The sequence below is a fragment of the Leptopilina boulardi genome, unplaced genomic scaffold (genome assembly GCF_019393585.1).
Source record: "Leptopilina boulardi isolate dan_hultmark-lab unplaced genomic scaffold, ZJU_Lbou_2.1 LbouV2_126, whole genome shotgun sequence".
In the NCBI taxonomy this organism is placed as follows: domain Eukaryota; kingdom Metazoa; phylum Arthropoda; class Insecta; order Hymenoptera; family Figitidae; genus Leptopilina; species Leptopilina boulardi.
This window is the reverse complement of record NW_026137670.1, coordinates 684876-707228: the sequence shown is the minus strand read 5'-3', so window position 1 is coordinate 707228 and position 22353 is coordinate 684876. Positions and strand designations below refer to the sequence as shown.

Genomic DNA, 22353 nt, shown 5'->3' with positions numbered 1-22353 from the left:
GCTCAGCATCCGCTGGACCAATCAAAAAGTGCGCCATACATTTTTTGTTCGAGACTCCCGGGTTAAGACTTTGGCGGTATTCCCGAACGATTTTCTCTAAAATTTAATTTTTCGAAAATTTTTCATAATTTTATTTGAGTGTTGCTCAGCATCCGCTGGACCAATCTAAAAGTGCGCCATACATTTTTTGTTCGAAACTTTTTCCCTATTTTATTGGCGGTATTCCGGAAGGAATATCTCGCAAATTTAATTTTTCTAAATTTTTTCCAAATTTGTTTTCTATTGTAGCTCAGCATCCGCTGGACCAATCAAAAAGTGCGCCATACATTTTTTGTTCGAGACTCCCGGGTAAAGACTTTAGCGGTATTCCCGATCAATTATCGCGCAAATTTAAATTTTCAAAATTTTTTAAAAAATTTATCTGAGTGTAGCTCAGCATCCGCTGGACCAATCAAAAAGTGCGCCATACATTTTTTGTTCGAGACTCCCGGGTTAAGACTTTGGCGGTATTCCCGAACGATTTTCTCTAAAATTTAATTTTTCTAAATTTTTTCCAAATTTGTTTTCTAGTGTAGCTCAGCATCCGCTGGACCAATCAAAAAGTGCGCCATACATTTTTTGTTCGCTACTTTTTGCTCAAGACATTGGCGGTAATCCCGAACAATTATCTCTAAAATTTAATTTTTCGAAAATTTTTCATAAATTTATTTGAGTGTAGCTCAGCATCCGCTGGACCAATCAAAAAGTGCGCCCTACATTTTTTGTTCGAAACTTTTTCCCTATTTTATTGGCGGTATTCCGGAAGGAAAATCTCGCAAATTTAATTTTTATAAATTTTTTCCAAATTTGTTTTCTAGTGTAGCTCAGCATCCGCTGAACCTATCAAAAAGTGCGCCATACATTTTTTGTTCAGAACTTTCTTCTAATGACTGTGGTGGTTTTCTGGAAGGAATATCTCGCAAATTTAATTTTTCTAAATTTTTTCCAAATTTGTTTTCTAGTGTAGCTCAGCATCCGCTGGACCAATCAAAAAGTGCGCCATACATTTTTTGTTCGCTACTTTTTGCTAAAGACATTGGCGGTAATCCCGAACGATTATTTCTAAAATTTTATTTTTCGAAAATTTTTCCAAAATTTTTTTTAGTGTAGCTCAGCATCCGCTGGACCAATCAAAAAGTGCGCCATACATTTTTTGTTCAGAACTTTCTTCTAATGACTTTGGTGGTTTTCTGGAAGGAATATCTCGCAAATTTAATTTTTCTAAATTTTTTCCAAATTTGTTTTCTAGTGTAGCTCAGCATCCGCTGGACCAATCAAAAAGTGCGCCATACATTTTTTGTTCAGAACTTTTTGACTATTTTTTTGGTGGCATTCCCGAACGATTATCTCGAAAATTTAATTTTTCAAAAATTTTTCCAACATGTTTTTGTGTGTAGCTCAGCATCCGCTGGACCAATCAAAAATTGCGCCATACATTTTTTGTTCGCTACTTTTTGCTAAAGACATTGGCGGTAATCCCGAACGATTATTTCTAAAATTTTATTTTTCGAAAATTTTTCCAAAATTTTTTTTAGTGTTGCTCAGCATCCGCTGGACCAATCAAAAAGTGCTCCATACATTTTTTGTTCGAGACTCCCGGGTAAAGACTTAAGCGGTATTCCCGATCAATTATCGGGCAAATTTAATTTTTCAAAATTTTTTAAAAAATTTATCTGAGTGTAGCTCAGCATCCGCTGGACCAATCAAAAAGTGCGCCATAAATTTTTTGTTCGCTACTTTTTGCTAAAGACTTTGGCGGTATTCCCGAACGATTATCTGGAAAATTTAATTTTTCAACAATTTTTCCAAAATTTTTTTTAGTGTAGCTCAGCATCCGCTGGACCAATCAAAAAGTGCGCCATACATTTTTTGTTCGAGACTCCCGGGTTAAGACTTTGGCGGTATTCCCGAACGATTTTCTCTAAAATTTAATTTTTCTAAATTTTTTCCAAATTTGTTTTCTAGTGTAGCTCAGCATCCGCTGGACCAATCAAAAAGTGCGCCATACATTTTTTGTTCGCTACTTTTTGCTCAAGACATTGGCGGTAATCCCGAACAATTATCTCTAAAATTTAATTTTTCGAAAATTTTTCATAAATTTATTTGAGTGTAGCTCAGCATCCGCTGGACCAATCAAAAAGTGCGCCCTACATTTTTTGTTCGAAACTTTTTCCCTATTTTATTGGCGGTATTCCGGAAGGAAAATCTCGCAAATTTAATTTTTATAAATTTTTTCCAAATTTGTTTTCTAGTGTAGCTCAGCATCCGCTGGACCTATCAAAAAGTGCGCCATACATTTTTTGTTCAGAACTTTCTTCTAATGACTTTGGTGGTTTTCTGGAAGGAATATCTCGCAAATTTAATTTTTCTAAATTTTTTCCAAATTTGTTTTCTAGTGTAGCTCAGCATCCGCTGGACCTATCAAAAAGTGCGCCATACATTTTTTGTTCAGAACTTTCTTCTAATGACTTTGGTGGTTTTCTGGAAGGAATATCTCGCAAATTTAATTTTTCTAAATTTTTTCCAAATTTGTTTTCTAGTGTAGCTCAGCATCCGCTGGACCAATCAAAAAGTGCGCCATACATTTTTTGTTCGCTACTTTTTGCTAAAGACATTGGCGGTAATCCCGAACGATTATTTCTAAAATTTTATTTTTCGAAAATTTTTCCAAAATTTTTTTTAGTGTAGCTCAGCATCCGCTGGACCAATCAAAAAGTGCGCCATACATTTTTTGTTCAGAACTTTCTTCTAATGACTTTGGTGGTTTTCTGGAAGGAATATCTCGCAAATTTAATTTTTCTAAATTTTTTCCAAATTTGTTTTCTAGTGTAGCTCAGCATCCGCTGGACCAATCAAAAAGTGCGCCATACATTTTTTGTTCAGAACTTTTTGACTATTTTTTTGGTGGCATTCCCGAACGATTATCTCGAAAATTTAATTTTTCAAAAATTTTTCCAACATGTTTTTGTGTGTAGCTCAGCATCCGCTGGACCAATCAAAAATTGCGCCATACATTTTTTGTTCGCTACTTTTTGCTAAAGACATTGGCGGTAATCCCGAACGATTATTTCTAAAATTTTATTTTTCGAAAATTTTTCCAAAATTTTTTTTAGTGTTGCTCAGCATCCGCTGGACCAATCAAAAAGTGCTCCATACATTTTTTGTTCGAGACTCCCGGGTAAAGACTTAAGCGGTATTCCCGATCAATTATCGGGCAAATTTAATTTTTCAAAATTTTTTAAAAAATTTATCTGAGTGTAGCTCAGCATCCGCTGGACCAATCAAAAAGTGCGCCATAAATTTTTTGTTCGCTACTTTTTGCTAAAGACTTTGGCGGTATTCCCGAACGATTATCTGGAAAATTTAATTTTTCAACAATTTTTCCAAAATTTTTTTTAGTGTAGCTCAGCATCCGCTGGACCAATCAAAAAGTGCGCCATACATTTTTTGTTCGAGACTCCCGGGTTAAGACTTTGGCGGTATTCCCGAACGATTTTCTCTAAAATTTAATTTTTCTAAATTTTTTCCAAATTTGTTTTCTAGTGTAGCTCAGCATCCGCTGGACCAATCAAAAAGTGCGCCATACATTTTTTGTTCGCTACTTTTTGCTCAAGACATTGGCGGTAATCCCGAACAATTATCTCTAAAATTTAATTTTTCGAAAATTTTTCATAAATTTATTTGAGTGTAGCTCAGCATCCGCTGGACCAATCAAAAAGTGCGCCCTACATTTTTTGTTCGAAACTTTTTCCCTATTTTATTGGCGGTATTCCGGAAGGAAAATCTCGCAAATTTAATTTTTATAAATTTTTTCCAAATTTGTTTTCTAGTGTAGCTCAGCATCCGCTGGACCTATCAAAAAGTGCGCCATACATTTTTTGTTCAGAACTTTCTTCTAATGACTTTGGTGGTTTTCTGGAAGGAATATCTCGCAAATTTAATTTTTCTAAATTTTTTCCAAATTTGTTTTCTAGTGTAGCTCAGCATCCGCTGGACCTATCAAAAAGTGCGCCATACATTTTTTGTTCAGAACTTTCTTCTAATGACTTTGGTGGTTTTCTGGAAGGAATATCTCGCAAATTTAATTTTTCTAAATTTTTTCCAAATTTGTTTTCTAGTGTAGCTCAGCATCCGCTGGACCAATCAAAAAGTGCGCCATACATTTTTTGTTCGCTACTTTTTGCTAAAGACATTGGCGGTAATCCCGAACGATTATTTCTAAAATTTTATTTTTCGAAAATTTTTCCAAAATTTTTTTTAGTGTAGCTCAGCATCCGCTGGACCAATCAAAAAGTGCGCCATACATTTTTTGTTCAGAACTTTCTTCTAATGACTTTGGTGGTTTTCTGGAAGGAATATCTCGCAAATTTAATTTTTCTAAATTTTTTCCAAATTTGTTTTCTAGTGTAGCTCAGCATCCGCTGGACCAATCAAAAAGTGCGCCATACATTTTTTGTTCAGAACTTTTTGACTATTTTTTTGGTGGCATTCCCGAACGATTATCTCGAAAATTTAATTTTTCAAAAATTTTTCCAACATGTTTTTGTGTGTAGCTCAGCATCCGCTGGACCAATCAAAAAGTGCGCCATACATTTTTTGTTCGCTACTTTTTGCAAAAGACATTGGCGGTAATCCCAAACGATTATCTCTAAAATTTAATTTTTCGAAAATTTTTCATAAATTTATTTGAGTGTAGCTCAGCATCCGCTGGACCAATCAAAAAGTGCGCCATACATTTTTTGTTCAGAACTTTCTTCTAATGACTTTGGTGGTTTTCTGGAAGGAATATCTCGCAAATTTAATTTTTCCAAATTTTTTCCAAATTTGTTTTCTAGTGTAGCTCAGCATCCGCTGGACCAATCAAAAAGTGCGCCATACATTTTTTGTTCGCTACTTTTTGCTAAAGACATTGGCGGTAATCCCGAACGATTATTTCTAAAATTTTATTTTTCGAAAATTTTTCCAAAATTTTTTTTAGTGTAGCTCAGCATCCGCTGGACCAATCAAAAAGTGCGCCATACATTTTTTGTTCAGAACTTTCTTCTAATGACTTTGGTGGTTTTCTGGAAGGAATATCTCGCAAATTTAATTTTTCTAAATTTTTTCCAAATTTGTTTTCTAGTGTAGCTCAGCATCCGCTGGACCAATCAAAAAGTGCGCCATACATTTTTTGTTCAGAACTTTTTGACTATTTTTTTGGTGGCATTCCCGAACGATTATCTCGAAAATTTAATTTTTCAAAAATTTTTCCAACATGTTTTTGTGTGTAGCTCAGCATCCGCTGGACCAATCAAAAAGTGCGCCATACATTTTTTGTTCAGAACTTTCTTCTAATGACTTTGGTGGTTTTCTGGAAGGAATATCTCGCAAATTTAATTTTTCCAAATTTTTTCCAAATTTGTTTTCTAGTGTAGCTCAGCATCCGCTAGACCAATCAAAAAGTGCGCCATACATTTTTTGTTCGCTACTTTTTGCAAAAGACATTGGCGGTATTCCCGAACGATTTTCTCTAAAATTTAATTTTTCGAAAATTTTTCATAATTTTATTTGAGTGTAGCTCAGCATCCGCTGGACCAATCAAAAAGTGCGCCATACATTTTTTGTTCGAGACTCCCGGGTTAAGACTTTGGTGGTATTCCCGAACGATTTTCTCTAAAATTTAATTTTTCGAAAATTTTTCATAATTTTATTTGAGTGTTGCTCAGCATCCGCTGGACCAATCAAAAAGTGCTCCATACATTTTTTGTTCGAGACTCCCGGGTAAAGACTTAAGCGGTATTCCCGATCAATTATCGCGCAAATTTAATTTTTCAAAATTTTTTAAAAAATTTATCTGAGTGTAGCTCAGCATCCGCTGGACCAATCAAAAAGTGCGCCATAAATTTTTTGTTCGCTACTTTTTGCTAAAGACTTTGGCGGTATTCCCGAACGATTTTCTCTAAAATTTAATTTTTTGAAAATTTTTCATAATTTTATTTGAGTGTTGCTCAGCATCCGCTGGACCAATCAAAAAGTGCGCAATACATTTTTTGTTCGAGACTCCCGGGTAAAGACTTTAGCGGTATTCCCGATCAATTATCGCGCAAATTTAATTTTTCTAAATTTTTTCCAAATTTGTTTTCTAGTGTAGCTCAGCATCCGCTGGACCAATCAAAAAGTGCGCCATAAATTTTTTGTTTGCTACTTTTTGCTAAAGACTTTGGCGTTATTCCTGAACGATTTTCTCTAAAATTTAATTTTTCGAAAATTTTTCATAATTTTATTTGAGTGTAGCTCAGCATCCGCTGGACCAATCAAAAAGTGCGCCATACATTTTTTGTTCAGAACTTTCTTCTAATGACTTTGGCGATATTCCCGAACGATTATCTCTAAAATTTAATTTTTCGAAAATTTTTCATAATTTTATTTGAGTGTTGCTCAGCATCCGCTGTACCAATCAAAAAGTGCGCCATACATTTTTTGTTCGAGACTCCCGGGTTAAGACTTTGGTGATATTCCCGAACGATTTTCTTTAAAATTTAATTTTTCGAAAATTTTTCATAATTTTATTTGAGTGTTGCTCAGCATCCGCTGGACCAATCAAAAAGTGCGCCATACATTTTTTGTTCGAGACTCCCGGGTTAAGACTTTGGCGGTATTCCCGTCCAATTATCTCGCAAATTTAATTTTTCGAAATTTTTTAAAAAATTTATCTGAGTGGAGCTCAGCATCCGCTGGACCAATCAAAAAGTGCGCCATAAATTTTTGTTGGGAACTTTTTGACTATTTTTTTGGCGGTGTTCTCGAACGATTATCTCGAAAATTTTCCATAAATTTATTCGAGTGTAGCTCAGCATCCGCTGGACCAATCAAAAAGTGCGCCATACATTTTTTGTTCGAGACTCCCGGGTTAAGACTTTGGCGGTATTCCCGTCCAATTATCTCGCAAATTTAATTTTTCGAAATTTTTTAAAAAATTTATCTGAGTGGAGCTCAGCATCCGCTGGACCAATCAAAAAGTGCGCCATAAATTTTTGTTGGGAACTTTTTGACTATTTTTTTGGCGGTGTTCTCGAACGATTATCTCGAAAATTTTCCATAAATTTATTCGAGTGTAGCTCAGCATCCGCTGGACCAATCAAAAAGTGCGCCATACATTTTTTTTCGGAACTTTTTGACTATTTTTATGGCGGTATTCCCGAACGATTATCTCGAAAATTTAATTTTCCGAAAATTTTTCATAAATTTGTTTGAGTGTAGCTCAGCATCCGTTCATTAATTTTTAATAGAAATATAACGGAAATTTTATTTTCAGTTATTATTAATTATTTTCAAAGTGAGAAGTGTCAATTTTTTTAACAAAGACAAAACAGCGGCTTTATGATTAGTAATATAAAAACGCAAAAAAAATCCATTTCTCGCACCCTCGAGTTATAATTTTTCGATAATATATATTTCAAAACGAGATATCTTTTTTTTTCTTTTATTTTTTGTGTTATAATAAATCAAAATTGATTCAGTTAATTTCTAGCTATTCTTGCGTACATATATCTATGTATATAGTTAGAAACAGCCAGGTGGTTCTTTTCAGATGAGGCATATATTATTACCAGTAATATATCGATGCATGGGCGTTAAACACGTATATATATATTGCACATAGGATCCAATTTTCCACATGCGATTATTTATAATTTATAAAATGAGTGTGAAAAGTATTGATAAAAATAAAGGGGTGAATGAAAAAAAAATGGGGGGGGAGGGGGAAAGAGAAAAGTTTATATAGAGAAAAATAGTGAAAGAGTTTGTCTCTATGGTGGGGAGAAGCACATTTTCAGGGATGCATTTAACCTTCGTCGCGGGCCCTATATATATATTGTGCAAGGTTAAACCCAAAATCTCCCTTTCTCTTTTGAGTGTAAGAAAAAGGTTTATATACGAAACTCGCGAACCATATGCTCTTTTTGTTCCCCCCTCGATTCTTTTACAAAATGTTTCCTGGAAACGCTTACCAGAAACGCCTGTGAAAGGATTTTTACCTTTCGCGCGCAATTTCCAATTGGGGACATTATTAATCCCCTTTCTTTAAAATTTAAGTAAACGATATTTAAACTAAAGTATACCCTATTATAAAGAAATTAAAATGAAAGTTAAATATTTTAAAAACAGTAATGTTTTATACTAAAGGTAATAAAAAAATAGAAAGAGAAAATAAAAAATAGAATTATTTTTAATAATTAATAAAATATTATAAATAATTTTTTTCTCGCTATTTTCGCCAAAGAATTGAAATTTTGTTTCAAGTTGTAAAAATCGATAATTTATTTTATATAATAGGTAACATATGAAATAACCCAGATGGATATGTAATTAAAATTCCCTGATATGTAATATTGTTATGTCATGAATCTTATTTTTTTTTTTATTTTTTATTAAGTGGGGGAATAATAAAACAGAAATTGTAATTTCTTGATCCGGGAAGAGAATCGATCTTCTCTTCCTCCCTCCCACACTCTCTTTTTCGGAAGCGGAACTAATCGTTTTTTTTTCTTTTTTTTTTTAAGTCGGTGCCCCGCGGTGCCTGATGGGATCGAGCTATTATGATTATGATTCTCTCTCTCTCTCACTCAATATATATATATATATTGGCTCCCGGAACGTGCCACGCATGGAGCACACGTGGATGTTGATATACGAACCGAACGAATTGAACGAGCCGAACACCGTTCGATAGGCATCGAGGACTGACAGATGTTTCCCAATTTTTTTTTTTTTTTTTTTTTTTGCCTCTCACCAGAAACGCCGTTATTTCGCAAAAAAATTCTCAAAAACCGATCGGGGCCCTCGCACCCCGTTTTAAGAGTGACTCCCTTTTATCGAATCGATTTCTGTTCAAAGTGCATTTCAAATGCTCTCTCTCTCTCTCGCATAATATCTATATGTGTACATGAAATCGAAATTTCACAGAAATATTCTACCATATATAAATAAATGGATATTCAAATTTTACTTTACGAATTTTTTTTTTGTATTTTCTTTTTTCAGATCAGAAATATATTTTCGGAATATGGAAATTTTGAATTTTTTTTTTTTTTTGCTGTCAAATCGTACGAAATATTCTTATAATTATATAACAAGAGAAATATTTTATTTGAGACAATAATATTTATTTTGAATCAAATGTAAATTTTATTTAAGTAAAAAATTTAATTTAATAGAAATTAAATTTTATTAAATTAAATAAATAATTATATTATTAATTTTAATAAAAATTTAATTTTTATTTGAATCAAATATAATTGAATTTTACATCCAGAGAAATATTTTATTTGAAACAAATATAATATATTTGAGTTAAATAAACGTTTATTAATTTTTTTATTTAGCGTAAATAAAAATTTTATTTGTCATCAATAAAATTTTTATTTAGATTAAATAAAATTTATTTGCAACAAATAAATATTTATTGGAAACTAATAAATATTTATTTAAAACTAATAAATATTTATTTCAAATAAATAAGAATTTATTTTGCTCTGAGACAAATTATTATAAATTTTTTTTAAATTAAATATAATTTATTATTTTTTTTTCATCTTTTTTTACTTTATTTTGAAAAATTTAGAAAAGAGATAAAATTGACATTTAGATAAAACGGAGATTTTACGAATGGCTCTTACTTATTACAGAATAATTTTGAAGGGCTCATATATAGTATACAATATAAAGTCAGTCGTAATGGTTGGTAATTTTTTAGAATGGAGATTACGAGATAGTCACAAAGACTGGTCATTTTTGGCAGGATAACGTTGTAATCCTGTGTGATACACTTTGATAGGAGATGGTAACTTTTTTTCCTGAATGACATATATACATAGAAAAGGGAGAAGGAAAAAACGCGGAAAACCCTGTAATCCGGGATGGACAGAAATAACGAGTGTTTGATGATGGACCGCATAGAGATCGTGAAACCGTCCTCTGTACCTACTATTACTACTGCTGCTACTAATACTATTCCTGGGGGTTAGGCAACGTGAGAATGAAAAAAAAAATGAAAAAAAAAACGTTGTGGGGCACGCGCTCATCTGGGTACCTTCCCTATAACGTAAGTATTAGCGACGGGTATAAACGATAGAAGTTTTGTATTCTTTCCAACTATTCTCATAAATATATATATAATTCTCTGAGAGTGAGAAAATTATTATTAAACTGTATTTTTTTTTATTACTAATTTCCTATAAAATTTTGCTAATTAAAATTAGTAAATTTTAATTTTAATAATAAATTCTTATTACAATATTCTTAAAATAAGAATATATTCTGAATTTATCTATTTTAGGATCAATGATATATTCTTAATTTAAGAATATTTTTTTCGATTAAATATAGCAAAATTAAATTCTTTTCTAGAATTCTCTATTTTGCAGAAAAATATTATTCTTAATTTAAAAAGGAAATATAAAAAGAATTACTTACCAAAGGAGTCGTTTTCTGATTCCTGAAATGTTCCTTCAAAATCTGAAACAAAGAAAATTATTTAAATTATAGACAGATTTAAAAAAAAGAAATTACAAATAACGATATTAAAAAAATATTATGTCGAAATTTTTTTAGTTCGAAACAACTTTTTCTGTTCATATAGTCACTAAAATATTCCTCTCAAATTACTCTCTAAATCTGAATAAGTAAAAATTACTAATTTAAATTAGTGACTCACTTTTTGCTTTAGAATTAGTTAAATTTTACTATTTTTTAGTAAAAGTTACTAATAATTAGTAAAATTTTACTAATTGAGAATCAAAAAGTGAGTCACTAATTCAAATTAGTAAACATTTTTACTAATTCAGATTTAGAGTAAGAGGATTTTTTATAGCAGGAAACAAATCTTATTTTTCTATATAATTATTTTTATTATTTATTATTTATTGATTATTTTTTATTATTTATATTATATATATATATATATATATATATATATATATATTTATATTATATTTATATTTATATTATTATTTATCCACCTTATTTTTCTCTAATTAAAAGTAGATATTTTCTTTTTTTAGTTGCAAAATATTTTCGTTTTAATAAGAAAACTTAAAAGTAATTCAACAATATATTCCTCTCAATTTAAGAATTTCTTTTTCTTTATGATGCAAGAAAAAAAGAAATTCCAAATAAAAAATATTACGATAAAATGTAATAGAAACAAAAATGTAAATACAAAGAAATGCAAGAAAATAAAAAATTAATGTAAAATTACAATATTATAAAATGAAAAACGTTAATAGTGAATTTTTTTTTTTTTTTTTTTTTTTTATTCAACAGATAAATATATTTTTAACTGTAGTAGCTTGTTCCTACCCGCTGCGAATTCATCGAAACCTTCGCTAGAATTAAATTGACCCCCTTCGGTTTTTATACAAGGGTTTTCCAAAGGGGGGAAGTTTTTTATAATGGGACCCTTACATTCGTGGGGTAGAATTTTTTTTTATACGCCAGCATCTGTACCCAGGGATCGAGGAACGCGAAAAATTTTTCAGTGAGCCAGTCACTCACCTGGCCCAACTCGGAGCGGTGTTACTCCTTGAGGAAGAAATTCGTAAAAATCTTTCTTTCCTCAATCAATAAATAAATAAATAAAAAGTGACAATAAACTTTCAAAAATTGTCAATCATTTTTTTTTTTGTTTATTTGTCTCTCTTATTGGTGTTGTCATTGTTGTTGTTCTTTTCTTTGTTGTTTAATTGCCGCATGTTAATCGACGTATCGATTTTTTTTATTAAAAAAAAAAATGTTTTTTCACAGAAAGATTTAAGAAAAAACAATTGAAAAAACTGTTTTTGCAAAATATTGTTAATAAATTAAATAAGTAAAAGTGAATAAATATAAATAAATAAAATAAAGATAATGAAAATAAATACACAAAATAATAAAAATAAAAAGAATAATAAATAAAAATAATAAAATGGAACAGATAAAAATAATTAAAAATGGTTAAATAAATTTTTGAAAATGGGCACAAGTTTTTAAAAGTAAAAACATGTAGCAGAAAATGGAGAGGAATAAAAAAAAAAGTAAAAAAATAGTGTAAGTAAAATTTAACCCTTGATATATTTTAACTACAAAATTTTATACTCTAATCTCCAAAAAATTATTTTCTCGAAGATAAATAAAAACCTCGATTAGATCATAAAAAACGAAATTCCAGAAAATGTGAAAGAATAAATGTTTTATTTCGTGTCATTGAAAAAAAAAGTGAATGAAAAAAGTGTTGTGAAATAATATTAATAATACAAAATTGAAGATAATGGAATATGGAACAAGTGCTGGGACACACGTCTAGGCAGGTTTGAAAACAAAAGCAAAACCCCTAAAAAAAAAAATATGAAAGAAAAAGAAAAAATGGCGCGTGTGACTATACCAAAACCACCACCGATGGTTACACTGTGTGTTGTGTTTCAGTTGGAACAAAAAGTTATTTCTCTCTTCATCCCTCCATCCACCTGTAAGATTAAAACGCTCGCAAACGAGTCACAAACTCGTTTGTCAGGTCGGGGGTTTCTTTCCATCTCCCTTTCTCATCCATTAGTTTTCCTTTCTCTCCCTCTTTTCTCTCTCTCTCTCTCTCTCTCTCTCTCTCTCTCTCTCTCTCTCTCTTTCAAGCTCAAAACGTTTTTCTCGCACTTTAAGCTGAGTCAGATAACGAAGCGAAGACGTCGCGCGGCTAATTTTCCGTAATTTCTCAAAACTCCTCGCTTCACTCCTACCACTGGATTAAAGGGTGGGGGGGAGGGGAGTTTTTTTTCGGATTCTTCTCCCTCGGCGTGCGCGCAAGACTTTCTGACTCGTTGACGCTTCTCTCTCATCGTTGAAAAAAGAAAAGAAAAATAATCTCTTATATACGACGCTAAGGTGTAATGGGGGATATTTCGCGCTGCAAAACACCTTTCCTATTCTTTCTTTTTGTCCTCTTATCATCCCTACTTCTTCGTGAAATATCCTCTTTTGTTCTCCACACAGAGTATTTTCTCTCTCACACACCCTTAAGTTTCACACCTCTTTTTCTTTCATGAAAAAAAAAAAAACGATACGGAAAAATAATAACTATGAAGGGGAGAGAAAGGAAAAAAAATATATATAGATATATATTATAAATGAAAGAATCGCGAGAAAAACGGCGACTACTTGATATTCGGCGTGTCTCGGAAGCTGAATTCGAGCCATAGTGAAACTCGTCCTGGCTTGAGTTAAGAATAAAATAAAATAAAAAGAAAAAAAAAAAAAAAAATACGCTTACACCAGAAAATTAGGATAATGAGGTTTCCGCTTTCGTTACTGCTTCGACTTTATGCCGAGCTTGGAATCTGATTTTTTTTTTTTTTTTATTATTGTCATCTATAGCACAAAGCAGCAGACAATCGAGAAAAGTCGTTTTTAAAATGCCCTCCCCTTCTCGCTATGGCTCCTCTTTTTCTCTCACTCTTTTCTTCTATTTCTTAAACTTTATACGAGCTCTGGTTAAAAAGTTTCAATCTTGTTTATGAAATTTACAGAGAGAAATGATGGTGGAAGTTAATCGTGGAAGGAAACAGCTTTTTATTGGAGTAAAAAATTTAAAGAGGAATGGTACTTAATATTCATTTGAAAAAGAATGGCTGTCTGTGAAAGACAAAGCAAGATGAATGTGGAAAAATGATTTAGATGTTAATTTCGGGGGGTGGTGTTTTTTTGTTTTTTATTTTTCTACCTTACATTCTTATGTTTTCGTTTATTTTAATCGGTTTCGTTTTGAATGTCATATTTTTTTTTTTTTTTTTGAACTGTTTTATGAGGAGGGACTGCGATTCAATTTTTATTAATGATCTTTGAAAAATTAAATACTCAATAAATTTAGTAATGATTTTTAATTAAAAAATGAATTAATTTTGTTGAATAAACAATTTTTAATAATAATAAGTAAAGTTTTCGATCAGAAATAGTTGTGTTAAATAAATTGATTTTTAATATAAAAATAAAATTAACAAATATTAATTTTTAGTTTTGTTAAAAAACGACGGAATAATAAATTTGTTATTTTAATTCACAAAAATATTAAATTGATATTTATTCTCTAAATCTGAATCAGTAAAATTTTTAACTAATTTGAATTAATGACTTAGTTTCTGTTTTTAAATTATACTTAAATATCAAATAGGTAATTAGTACAAAAAATTCTTTATTATTAACTGATTATTGTAAAATTTAACTATTTAATTATAGTAAAATTTAAATAATTCAAAAGCAAAAAGTGAGTCAATAATTTAAATTTGTAAACCAATATTAAAATATCGAAAAAAATTATTTTGTAATTAATAACAATTTTTTATCATTTTGATACAAAATTTAAAACATTAATAAATATGATAGTTTAAAAAATTATTTCATAAATGTTAAACTGACAAAAGAAATCATTTCGACTGCATACTCTATAAGGCACCATTTTGTCGCTGAGCGCGCATAAAAGTTCCGCGAGCATTGTTCTCACCTCGAAAATAAATCTAAATTATTTGTTATCATTTCAAATTAATTTTTAACTATAAAATGTTTAAAAATTTTAATTAATTAAACACTTGGTAAAACTGTTTTTTAATTTAAAATATTTTTCTTAAAACTACTTGGGAATTTTTAGTTTCAATTATTTACAATTCTTTTCAGAGAAACAAAAAAAAAAAATTATAAAATAAAGAAAAAACAATGGAATGTTTAATTAAAAAACTATTTGATTGAACCCAGAATTTATTCTTTTTTTAACAATTTTTTTGAATGAAAAAAAAAATTTCGAATCTGATAAAATTTTGTAGATAGAATGTCAAAGAAATAATTCTCTTAATTTCAAAAAGCATTTTTTCTCTCAAAGAAGTTTTATTTTATATTACATTTTTAAAATGTTTGCTTGAGAAATTTTTTTTTCAATCCAACAGTTTATTGCTTAAATCAAAAACAAAAAAAAATATAGGTACTAAAAAAAAATTTTTTTTTAACGAATTTTTTTCATCAAAAAAGTTTAAATACAAATATTTATTTATCTTTGATGCAAATAAAAAAAAGAAAAAAATATTGAAAGTTAAAAAAGTATATTTTGTTGTTTATAAAAGTTTCTAGCTAACCAGAAAAACGGATACAGTATTAATAAAACAAATATTCCGTATATATAAAATAAATGAACCATAATTTTAATTTTTTTAATTTTTCTATTTTCTTTTTCTACACTCAGAGAAATGGTATATTTATCTCCGAGTCTACTAACACATTTATTTGTTGCAAATATATTTTATTTCATTTAAATAAAAAATTTATTTGAGCCAAAGAAAAATTTATTTATGACAAATAAAATTTTTATTTACGCCAAATAAATATGTTAGTAGGCTCTGAGACAAATATTTGTTTATTTAATTCAAATATATTTTATTTGATTCAAATAAATCATTTCTCTGGGTGTATTTTCTTTTTTTATTTAAGAAAATTTTTTTCTATTTCAATTAATAATTTCTCATTCAAAAATTTTCAAAATATGTTAAAAAAATAATTCCCCTTATTCAACGCACAATTAATAAGAAAAATTTTATACAATATATGTTAAATCATATTATTTCAGCGGCGTTCATAAAACGAAGCATGCGTATAAATAAAATGAGAAAAAAGAAACCCCCGAATGAATCAATAAAGAATAAAAATCCAATTACCAGTTATATGAGAGACTAATATTAAAATAAAAATCTCTATATATGAGGAGAAAGAAGCGCGAGCAGATTTCGGGTAGTGGGGGGGGGTCTACCATCTTTCTCTCTCTCTCTCACTCTCCTACTCTTTTTTTTTTACAGCACATATTACCTAATAACCTTCCCCGAGTATAGGAGTCGCAACATTTCTTCATATAACGCTCGCAAACTGTGCTATAACTTTTAATAAAGATTATTAGACAGCTCAATCTCCTCCCTCATAATAATATACGCGATATTCCTCTGAATTTATCACATGCGGCATTCGTACATTCAAACAAAATCAATTTCTTTCATTCTGCAAACGCCCTGGGACAAAAAAAAAAAGGAAAAAAAAATACCACCTCACGGCAAAAAGGTTTTTCCACCTCAACGAAATGGGGTCGTTGGCAGTTTTACCTATACGATTTATCCTGGGAAAAAGGAAATTTTCGAAACTTAGAAACCGCATCCTCGAATCGGTTCCTAGAGAGAGAGAGAGAGAAAGAGTGAGAGAGCCGGAGGCAGCAATTATCCCGAAGGCTTTGGCGATTTTGCATTCGCTTCAGCGAGTATACCTTGGCTTCAAATCGCGAGCAAGAGAGAGAGAGAGATACACTTTGCAGCGGCGACGAAGTATAAGCGGGCTCCATTTTGTCCTGGGGGGTCCTTAGACTTGCACACATACATTGTCAAGGCACACACTCATTAGAAACGACACATGAAGCCACATGAGGGAACCCCCCTCCCCCCTCTCTCTCCAACACGCATACGTGTGTTCCTTACTTATATGCGCGCGCAGAAAAAAAGAGAGAAAAAAAAAACCCCACAAGCATCTCAGTAGCACAGTGGGGGTAAGGATAAACGGGGTGGGGTGACGAGGGGGGGGGGTGTTCAACAGAAGGGATGTTGAGTGTTATTTCTACGCAAGCGCAGCTCACAAGATATTGATAAAAATACGCGAGGGTCCACCCTCTTCTCTAACTCCCCCCCCCACATACCCCTCCACCCCTAAGTCCGACCCCGCGGCGGCATCTAAGGAGATATTCTTATGTCGAGAGCCCGTTACCATTTTCTCCCACCCCCCCTTCTTCACCCACGGAAAACTCGTCCTGGCAACGAAGCCCATACCCTCTTATTACGAACATTAACATAATTATTAATATATTTCGGTGGAATTTCATTCTGCGGCCAAGCGAGCGAGAAAAATTACAAACCGAGTCAACCGAATATCAACCCCCCCCCCCCCCTATGGTGTCGTCTCCACCTCTTTCTCTCTCTTTCTTTCTTACCCTTGGAAGGATTTTTTTTTTCACTTCCGCTATTGGTATTTGCATCTCACTTTTTCTTTCGCGGATTTTATATTTTATATATATATATATATATATGTGTATATATTGTGTGTTGTATCGATATCTAGTAGCTACATCATAAAGGAACGCTACCGCGATCTTAACGACCGACGATTTGCGCCATAATCTCGTGTTATTGCGCTTCGTGTTTATACATTTTATGTATATAGATATATATATATTTGTGGCATGACGTTTCTCGATTTTTTAAAAATAGTTGTCACTTGACAATAAAAGTTTGTCTCTCGACAATGCAAGCAGTATATATAATTTTTCTTCTTTTTGAATAATATAATTTTATTTTGAATAGCATTTTTTTTTTTTTTTTTTTATTTGAATATTATTTGCTTTGTACTAATTTTCGAGTAATTTTTTGTATGGAGAGAATTTTTCAAAAATTCGCGTATTCATGAAAAATAATAAAAGAATTCTAAAAAAGTTAATAGGAAAATTTTTAATTAATTTAAATTAGTAACTGATTTTTTTATTATGAATTAGTTAAATTTTACTTAATGGAAAAAATTTGTTTAACAATATTTTAGTAAATTAGTGACAGACTTTTGTTACGAGTTAGTTAAATTATACTATAATCAGTTACTAATAGACAATTTTTTGTTACTAATTCTTTAGTAAAATACTAACTGATTTTTTGTTATAAGTTAAATTTTTCTATAATGAATTAGTTAAATTTTACTTTTATCAATAAGTAATTAAGAAATTTTTGTTACTAATTTAGTAAATTAGTGACTGACTAATTAGTTAAATTTTACTGTAATCAGTTACTATTAAAGAATTTTTCGTTACTAATTATTTAGTAAAATCACAGAAAATTAAAAGGTATTAAAATAAGCTGCAACGCTTATTTTAATGCCTTTTAATTTTCTGTGATAGTGACAGATTTTTCGTTTTGAATTAGTTAAATTTTACTATTATTAGTTAATAATTAAGAATTTTTTATTACTAATTCACTAATTCATAAATAGTCACTGATTTTTTGTTATGATTTAGTTAAATTTTTCTATTATCAGTTCGTAAAGAAGAATTTTTTGTTACTAATTTTTTTTAGTAAATTAGTGACTTACTTTTTATTATGAATTAGTTAAATTTTACTATAAAACTATAATTAGTTAATTTTACATTACAGTTAGTAATAAAGAATTTATTGTTACTAATTCTTCCATTACAATTGTGACTGATTTTTTGTTATACTAATACTAATATACCAATTATTTAGCATTTAACTAATTCTTATTGTAAACAGTTGTCCATTAATTCAAATTGGTTAAAATTTATACACTAATTCAAATTTATAAATAATTTATAAATATAAATTTGAATTATAGTAAATAGTTGATAACTAAATAAAATTCATTTCAGTGAAAATTTCTACTAACTTTTATTAGTTATTTTGCACTAAAACTTTAATAAAGAAAAAAAATTACGACTACCAAAACAAATATATAGGTAATGTTTTGCTAAAAATTAATTTTTTATTAAAAATCAGTGAAGATTTCTTCTAATTTAAATTAGTATAGACAACTTTTCATTCTCCCTAAATCTAAACTAGTAGAAATTTAAACTAATTTGAATTAGTAACCATTTTTTTCGAATTAGTAAAATTTAACTATAATTAATAGTAAAACAATTTTTTTAATTAACAAATCAGTAAAATTCAACGAATTCAAAAAATCAGTTAATTTTTGTTACTAATTCAGATTTAACATATAAAATTTATAACAAATTTATTACAAGGAAAAAAAAATGCAAAATATCCACTTTTGAATTTGAAAAATACATAAAACTCCCTAGATTCAAAAATTAGAAATCTATACTGACAGATGTACAATTTTTTTTAATCATTTGCCCATAGCAAATTACAAAAAAATCGGGGAAAATCAATAATTCTGACATATTACAGTCAAACTTTGACCCGTCAGTGACGGATACGATAGATAGTATATATATTTATATATATATATATATATATATATATATATGAGCAGGGGGTGGTTTTTTTTTATCTTCCTCTCTTTGTGGTAAATGCTAACCGCGCACAACGGCGCTCATTCACGGCAAATATTTTCCTTTGCGGAAAGATAATCTCTGCGGACCTCGCGTTGCGGTCAGACTATTTGCTATGTTGTGAATTTTACCCCCTCAAAAAAAAAAAAAAAAAAAAAAGAAAAAGAAGAAGGAAGAGGGAAAACAAGGAAATGGAGGGTTGAATGCCTCTTTTCTATTTTTAGGTCAAGTAGCGTGTGCGTGGAATTCATAGTGGGAGATTAAATTGTGATTAATTAGACATTTTTTGTACCCTGATAACCGTGTATAATGGGGATTTTCAAGCGTGTCGGGAACGTATTTTCGATTTTTTTTTATGAGCGGCACTTAAAGAATTTTTCATAAAAAAAAAGAAAATTCCCCCTTTATTATAAAATATAATTTTATTATTTATTTTATAATGCGAAATTTTCATAAATTTTTTCCGAAAAATTTCATTATTTCATATTTTAATTAAAATAATTCTTTAATGAAATATATAATTAATTATCATGTTATTATATTATTAATTGTATTATTATAATTATTAATGTAATATATAATTAAATAATAATTATTTAATATTGAAAAAATAATATTTTATATCTCCCTTTTTTTTGTATGTAATGTAAATTTTTTTTAATTTATAAAGCAAAATTAAATTGTAATTATAAATAAACTTTTTTTCAAATAATTTATTATATATAATAGGGATTTTCGAGCATATTTTTTTATGAGCAGCACTTAAAGGAGAGCATAGAAATTCTAAGTGGCGTAAAGCCCTGCTCGTGCGTTTTTTTTCTTTTTTTTTTGTTGGAAAGATTAGTCAGAAGCTGTAAATGGAGTAAAAAAGTGAAGAAAGAAATTTCCATGAGATGAGAAACATTCTTTTTCTACATCGGAAATAAAAAATTTCACTGATTTTTAGTTTAATCGTTAATTTACATTCAATTAAAATTCGTTAAAAAAAATTAATTTTCATAAAAAATGTTGCTTTTCACAAAAAATTGAAATAAAAATCTTTCGGGCACAAAATTAATTTTTTTTTTCTAATTTATTATTTATAAATACAGTTCATTAAAAAAAAAAAAAAAAAAATAATAGTAATCATTGTATGTCAAAAATGTATAAAAGTTATTTAGGGATACTTTTTTTGCGTAGCATATAGTACTATTATGAGACGATTTGAATAAGCAATCCGAAATAAAAAGTTTCATCATAAAGAATTTTATGAGACGAGATAAAAAAAAAAAGAATACTGTTTAGCATTCTTTACATATATTGAGTTAACCAATGTATAGTAAATGGGGTAAATGTGACACATTTTTTTCTATGCAACCCCGAATGAGATCCACTATATATATATATAGGCCAACTAAGCCCTAGCTTAGTCCGATACTTTTTTGAGGGGACGATTTTTTTGTAGCTAGTCGAGAAAAAAAAATCATCTCACGAGCCTAGAAAATAAATTTCCAACTTTTTGTATCTTACAATCATGATAATAATAATCACATGGTTTGTCTAGATTACACAATTGCTATCTATTTTATTTTCTCCCCACTCCCTTTGCTCTCATAAAAAGAAACATATTTCAAACTTGTTTTAAGAGAAAAAAGAAGTTTTTATCTTCAAACTTAATTTGGGCTAATAAGGACTAATTAATAAAATTCTTAAAATTTTTATTGCGTAAATTTTCATTTAAAAATTTTTGATATTTCTATTTTTTTGGAAACTTTTTCGTATAAGAATTGCTATTATATAAAGATGAGTTACTTATATATATACTATTTTACAATAAATGGACAGTTGAAAAGAAAGTTTTGGGTTAAAAAGTTTTCCTTTCCATAAATACAATATTATTTACGTATTTGTCAGTGTATATATATAGTTGGATCCACGCGAAAGTCGCGAAAAATCTCCTTATCTTTTATCCTATGTGCATTCGTTAACTGCATAGATCCCGCAGAAGTTAAGCATGATTTATGGAGAGATTCATATGACTTCAAGCTTATCCTATATAGCAAGGTTAAATTTTGCTTCACAAACTTTTTCTTATATATGTATCCCCAATAGAAAAATTTATTCCATACAGTTTAACTTCTTATGGAAATTTAAGAAAAAAAAAAACAAAACAATTCTTTTCTCAACAATCATGGAAATATTTTTCTATTCGATTATTAACAAATTATTATCAAAAAAGAATAATATTCTTAAAATAAAATTTTTATATATGCAAAATCAATTGCGAATGTCAAAATAAATTTTAAATAAGAGTCAAATTTTTTTTTTACCGACTAAAAAAAAAAGTCCTCTTTCAATTGAGACATTTTCTAAGGTTGCGAACCGTTTTTTTTTCTCTTCAAAGTTCCTTTGAAGGTATCATGACGTACTAAATTTATCGATCATAATGAACCTGCCCGAACGCGAACGGTGGCGTCTAGGGGCGAGAAATAAAAAAAAAAAAAAGAAAAGAAAAGATGAGGTTGAAAGGGCGAAAGGGAAGAGGAGAGAGAAAAAAAAGGACCGACGAACGGTATTCAAAATGATAGGAAGTGCGATGCGAGAGAGACCGCGCGGCTACCGTGCGGTCTTTCTTTTCTTTCTCTTCTCTCGGGATCACAGGGCGTATCCCCCTTTTTTGGTCGATTTTAAGAAGTTTTTAAGAGGCACTTTTTTATCCCTCCACTCCCCTTTCCTTAAACCCCCCCCCCTCTCATTTCGCCTCGTGCCACGACGTCATTCTTTCGTTTCACCTTCCCGTGGTTGGGAACTCGCAGGTCGAGCGGAAACAATGAGATTGCTACGGGGCCTCGCAATTAAAACGTTCTGTTTCAAGTGTTTCTCTTTGTAAAACCGGATGGGATTCCAACTCTTGTTTATAGGGTGAGGGGTTACTTTGTCTCTCTCTCTCTCTCTCTTTCTCTCTTTCTCAAGTGGACGATCAAAGGAGAGGACCTTTCATTAAATCGACTAATCATCTGTATACTGCCATCTAGAGACTAGACAATTTGCTTCTTTCTAATTCAAATGGATCTGACTTTTCAATCCCTCCACTTCAAACCATACCTACTTTATATTCATTATACATTTCCTTTACAATTAATTAATTGCTCGTTTCATTTTATGTTATTATAATGACGATTAAATTACGTATGCAATAATAGCGATATTAATGAAGAAAAATATTGTATCCCAATCAAAAATTT

General features: G+C 30.0%; 1 protein-coding gene across 1 annotated transcript in view; it reads right to left on the bottom strand.

Annotated features, from left to right (window-relative positions):
• Positions 1–22353, bottom strand: part of LOC127291153 (tyrosine kinase receptor Cad96Ca) — an 85345-nt gene that overhangs the window by 41312 nt on the left and 21680 nt on the right. The window contains exon 2 of the mRNA XM_051320084.1: positions 10495–10536. The gene's annotated coding sequence lies outside the window, so the exon portion shown is untranslated. The remainder of the gene's footprint in view (positions 1–10494; positions 10537–22353) is intronic.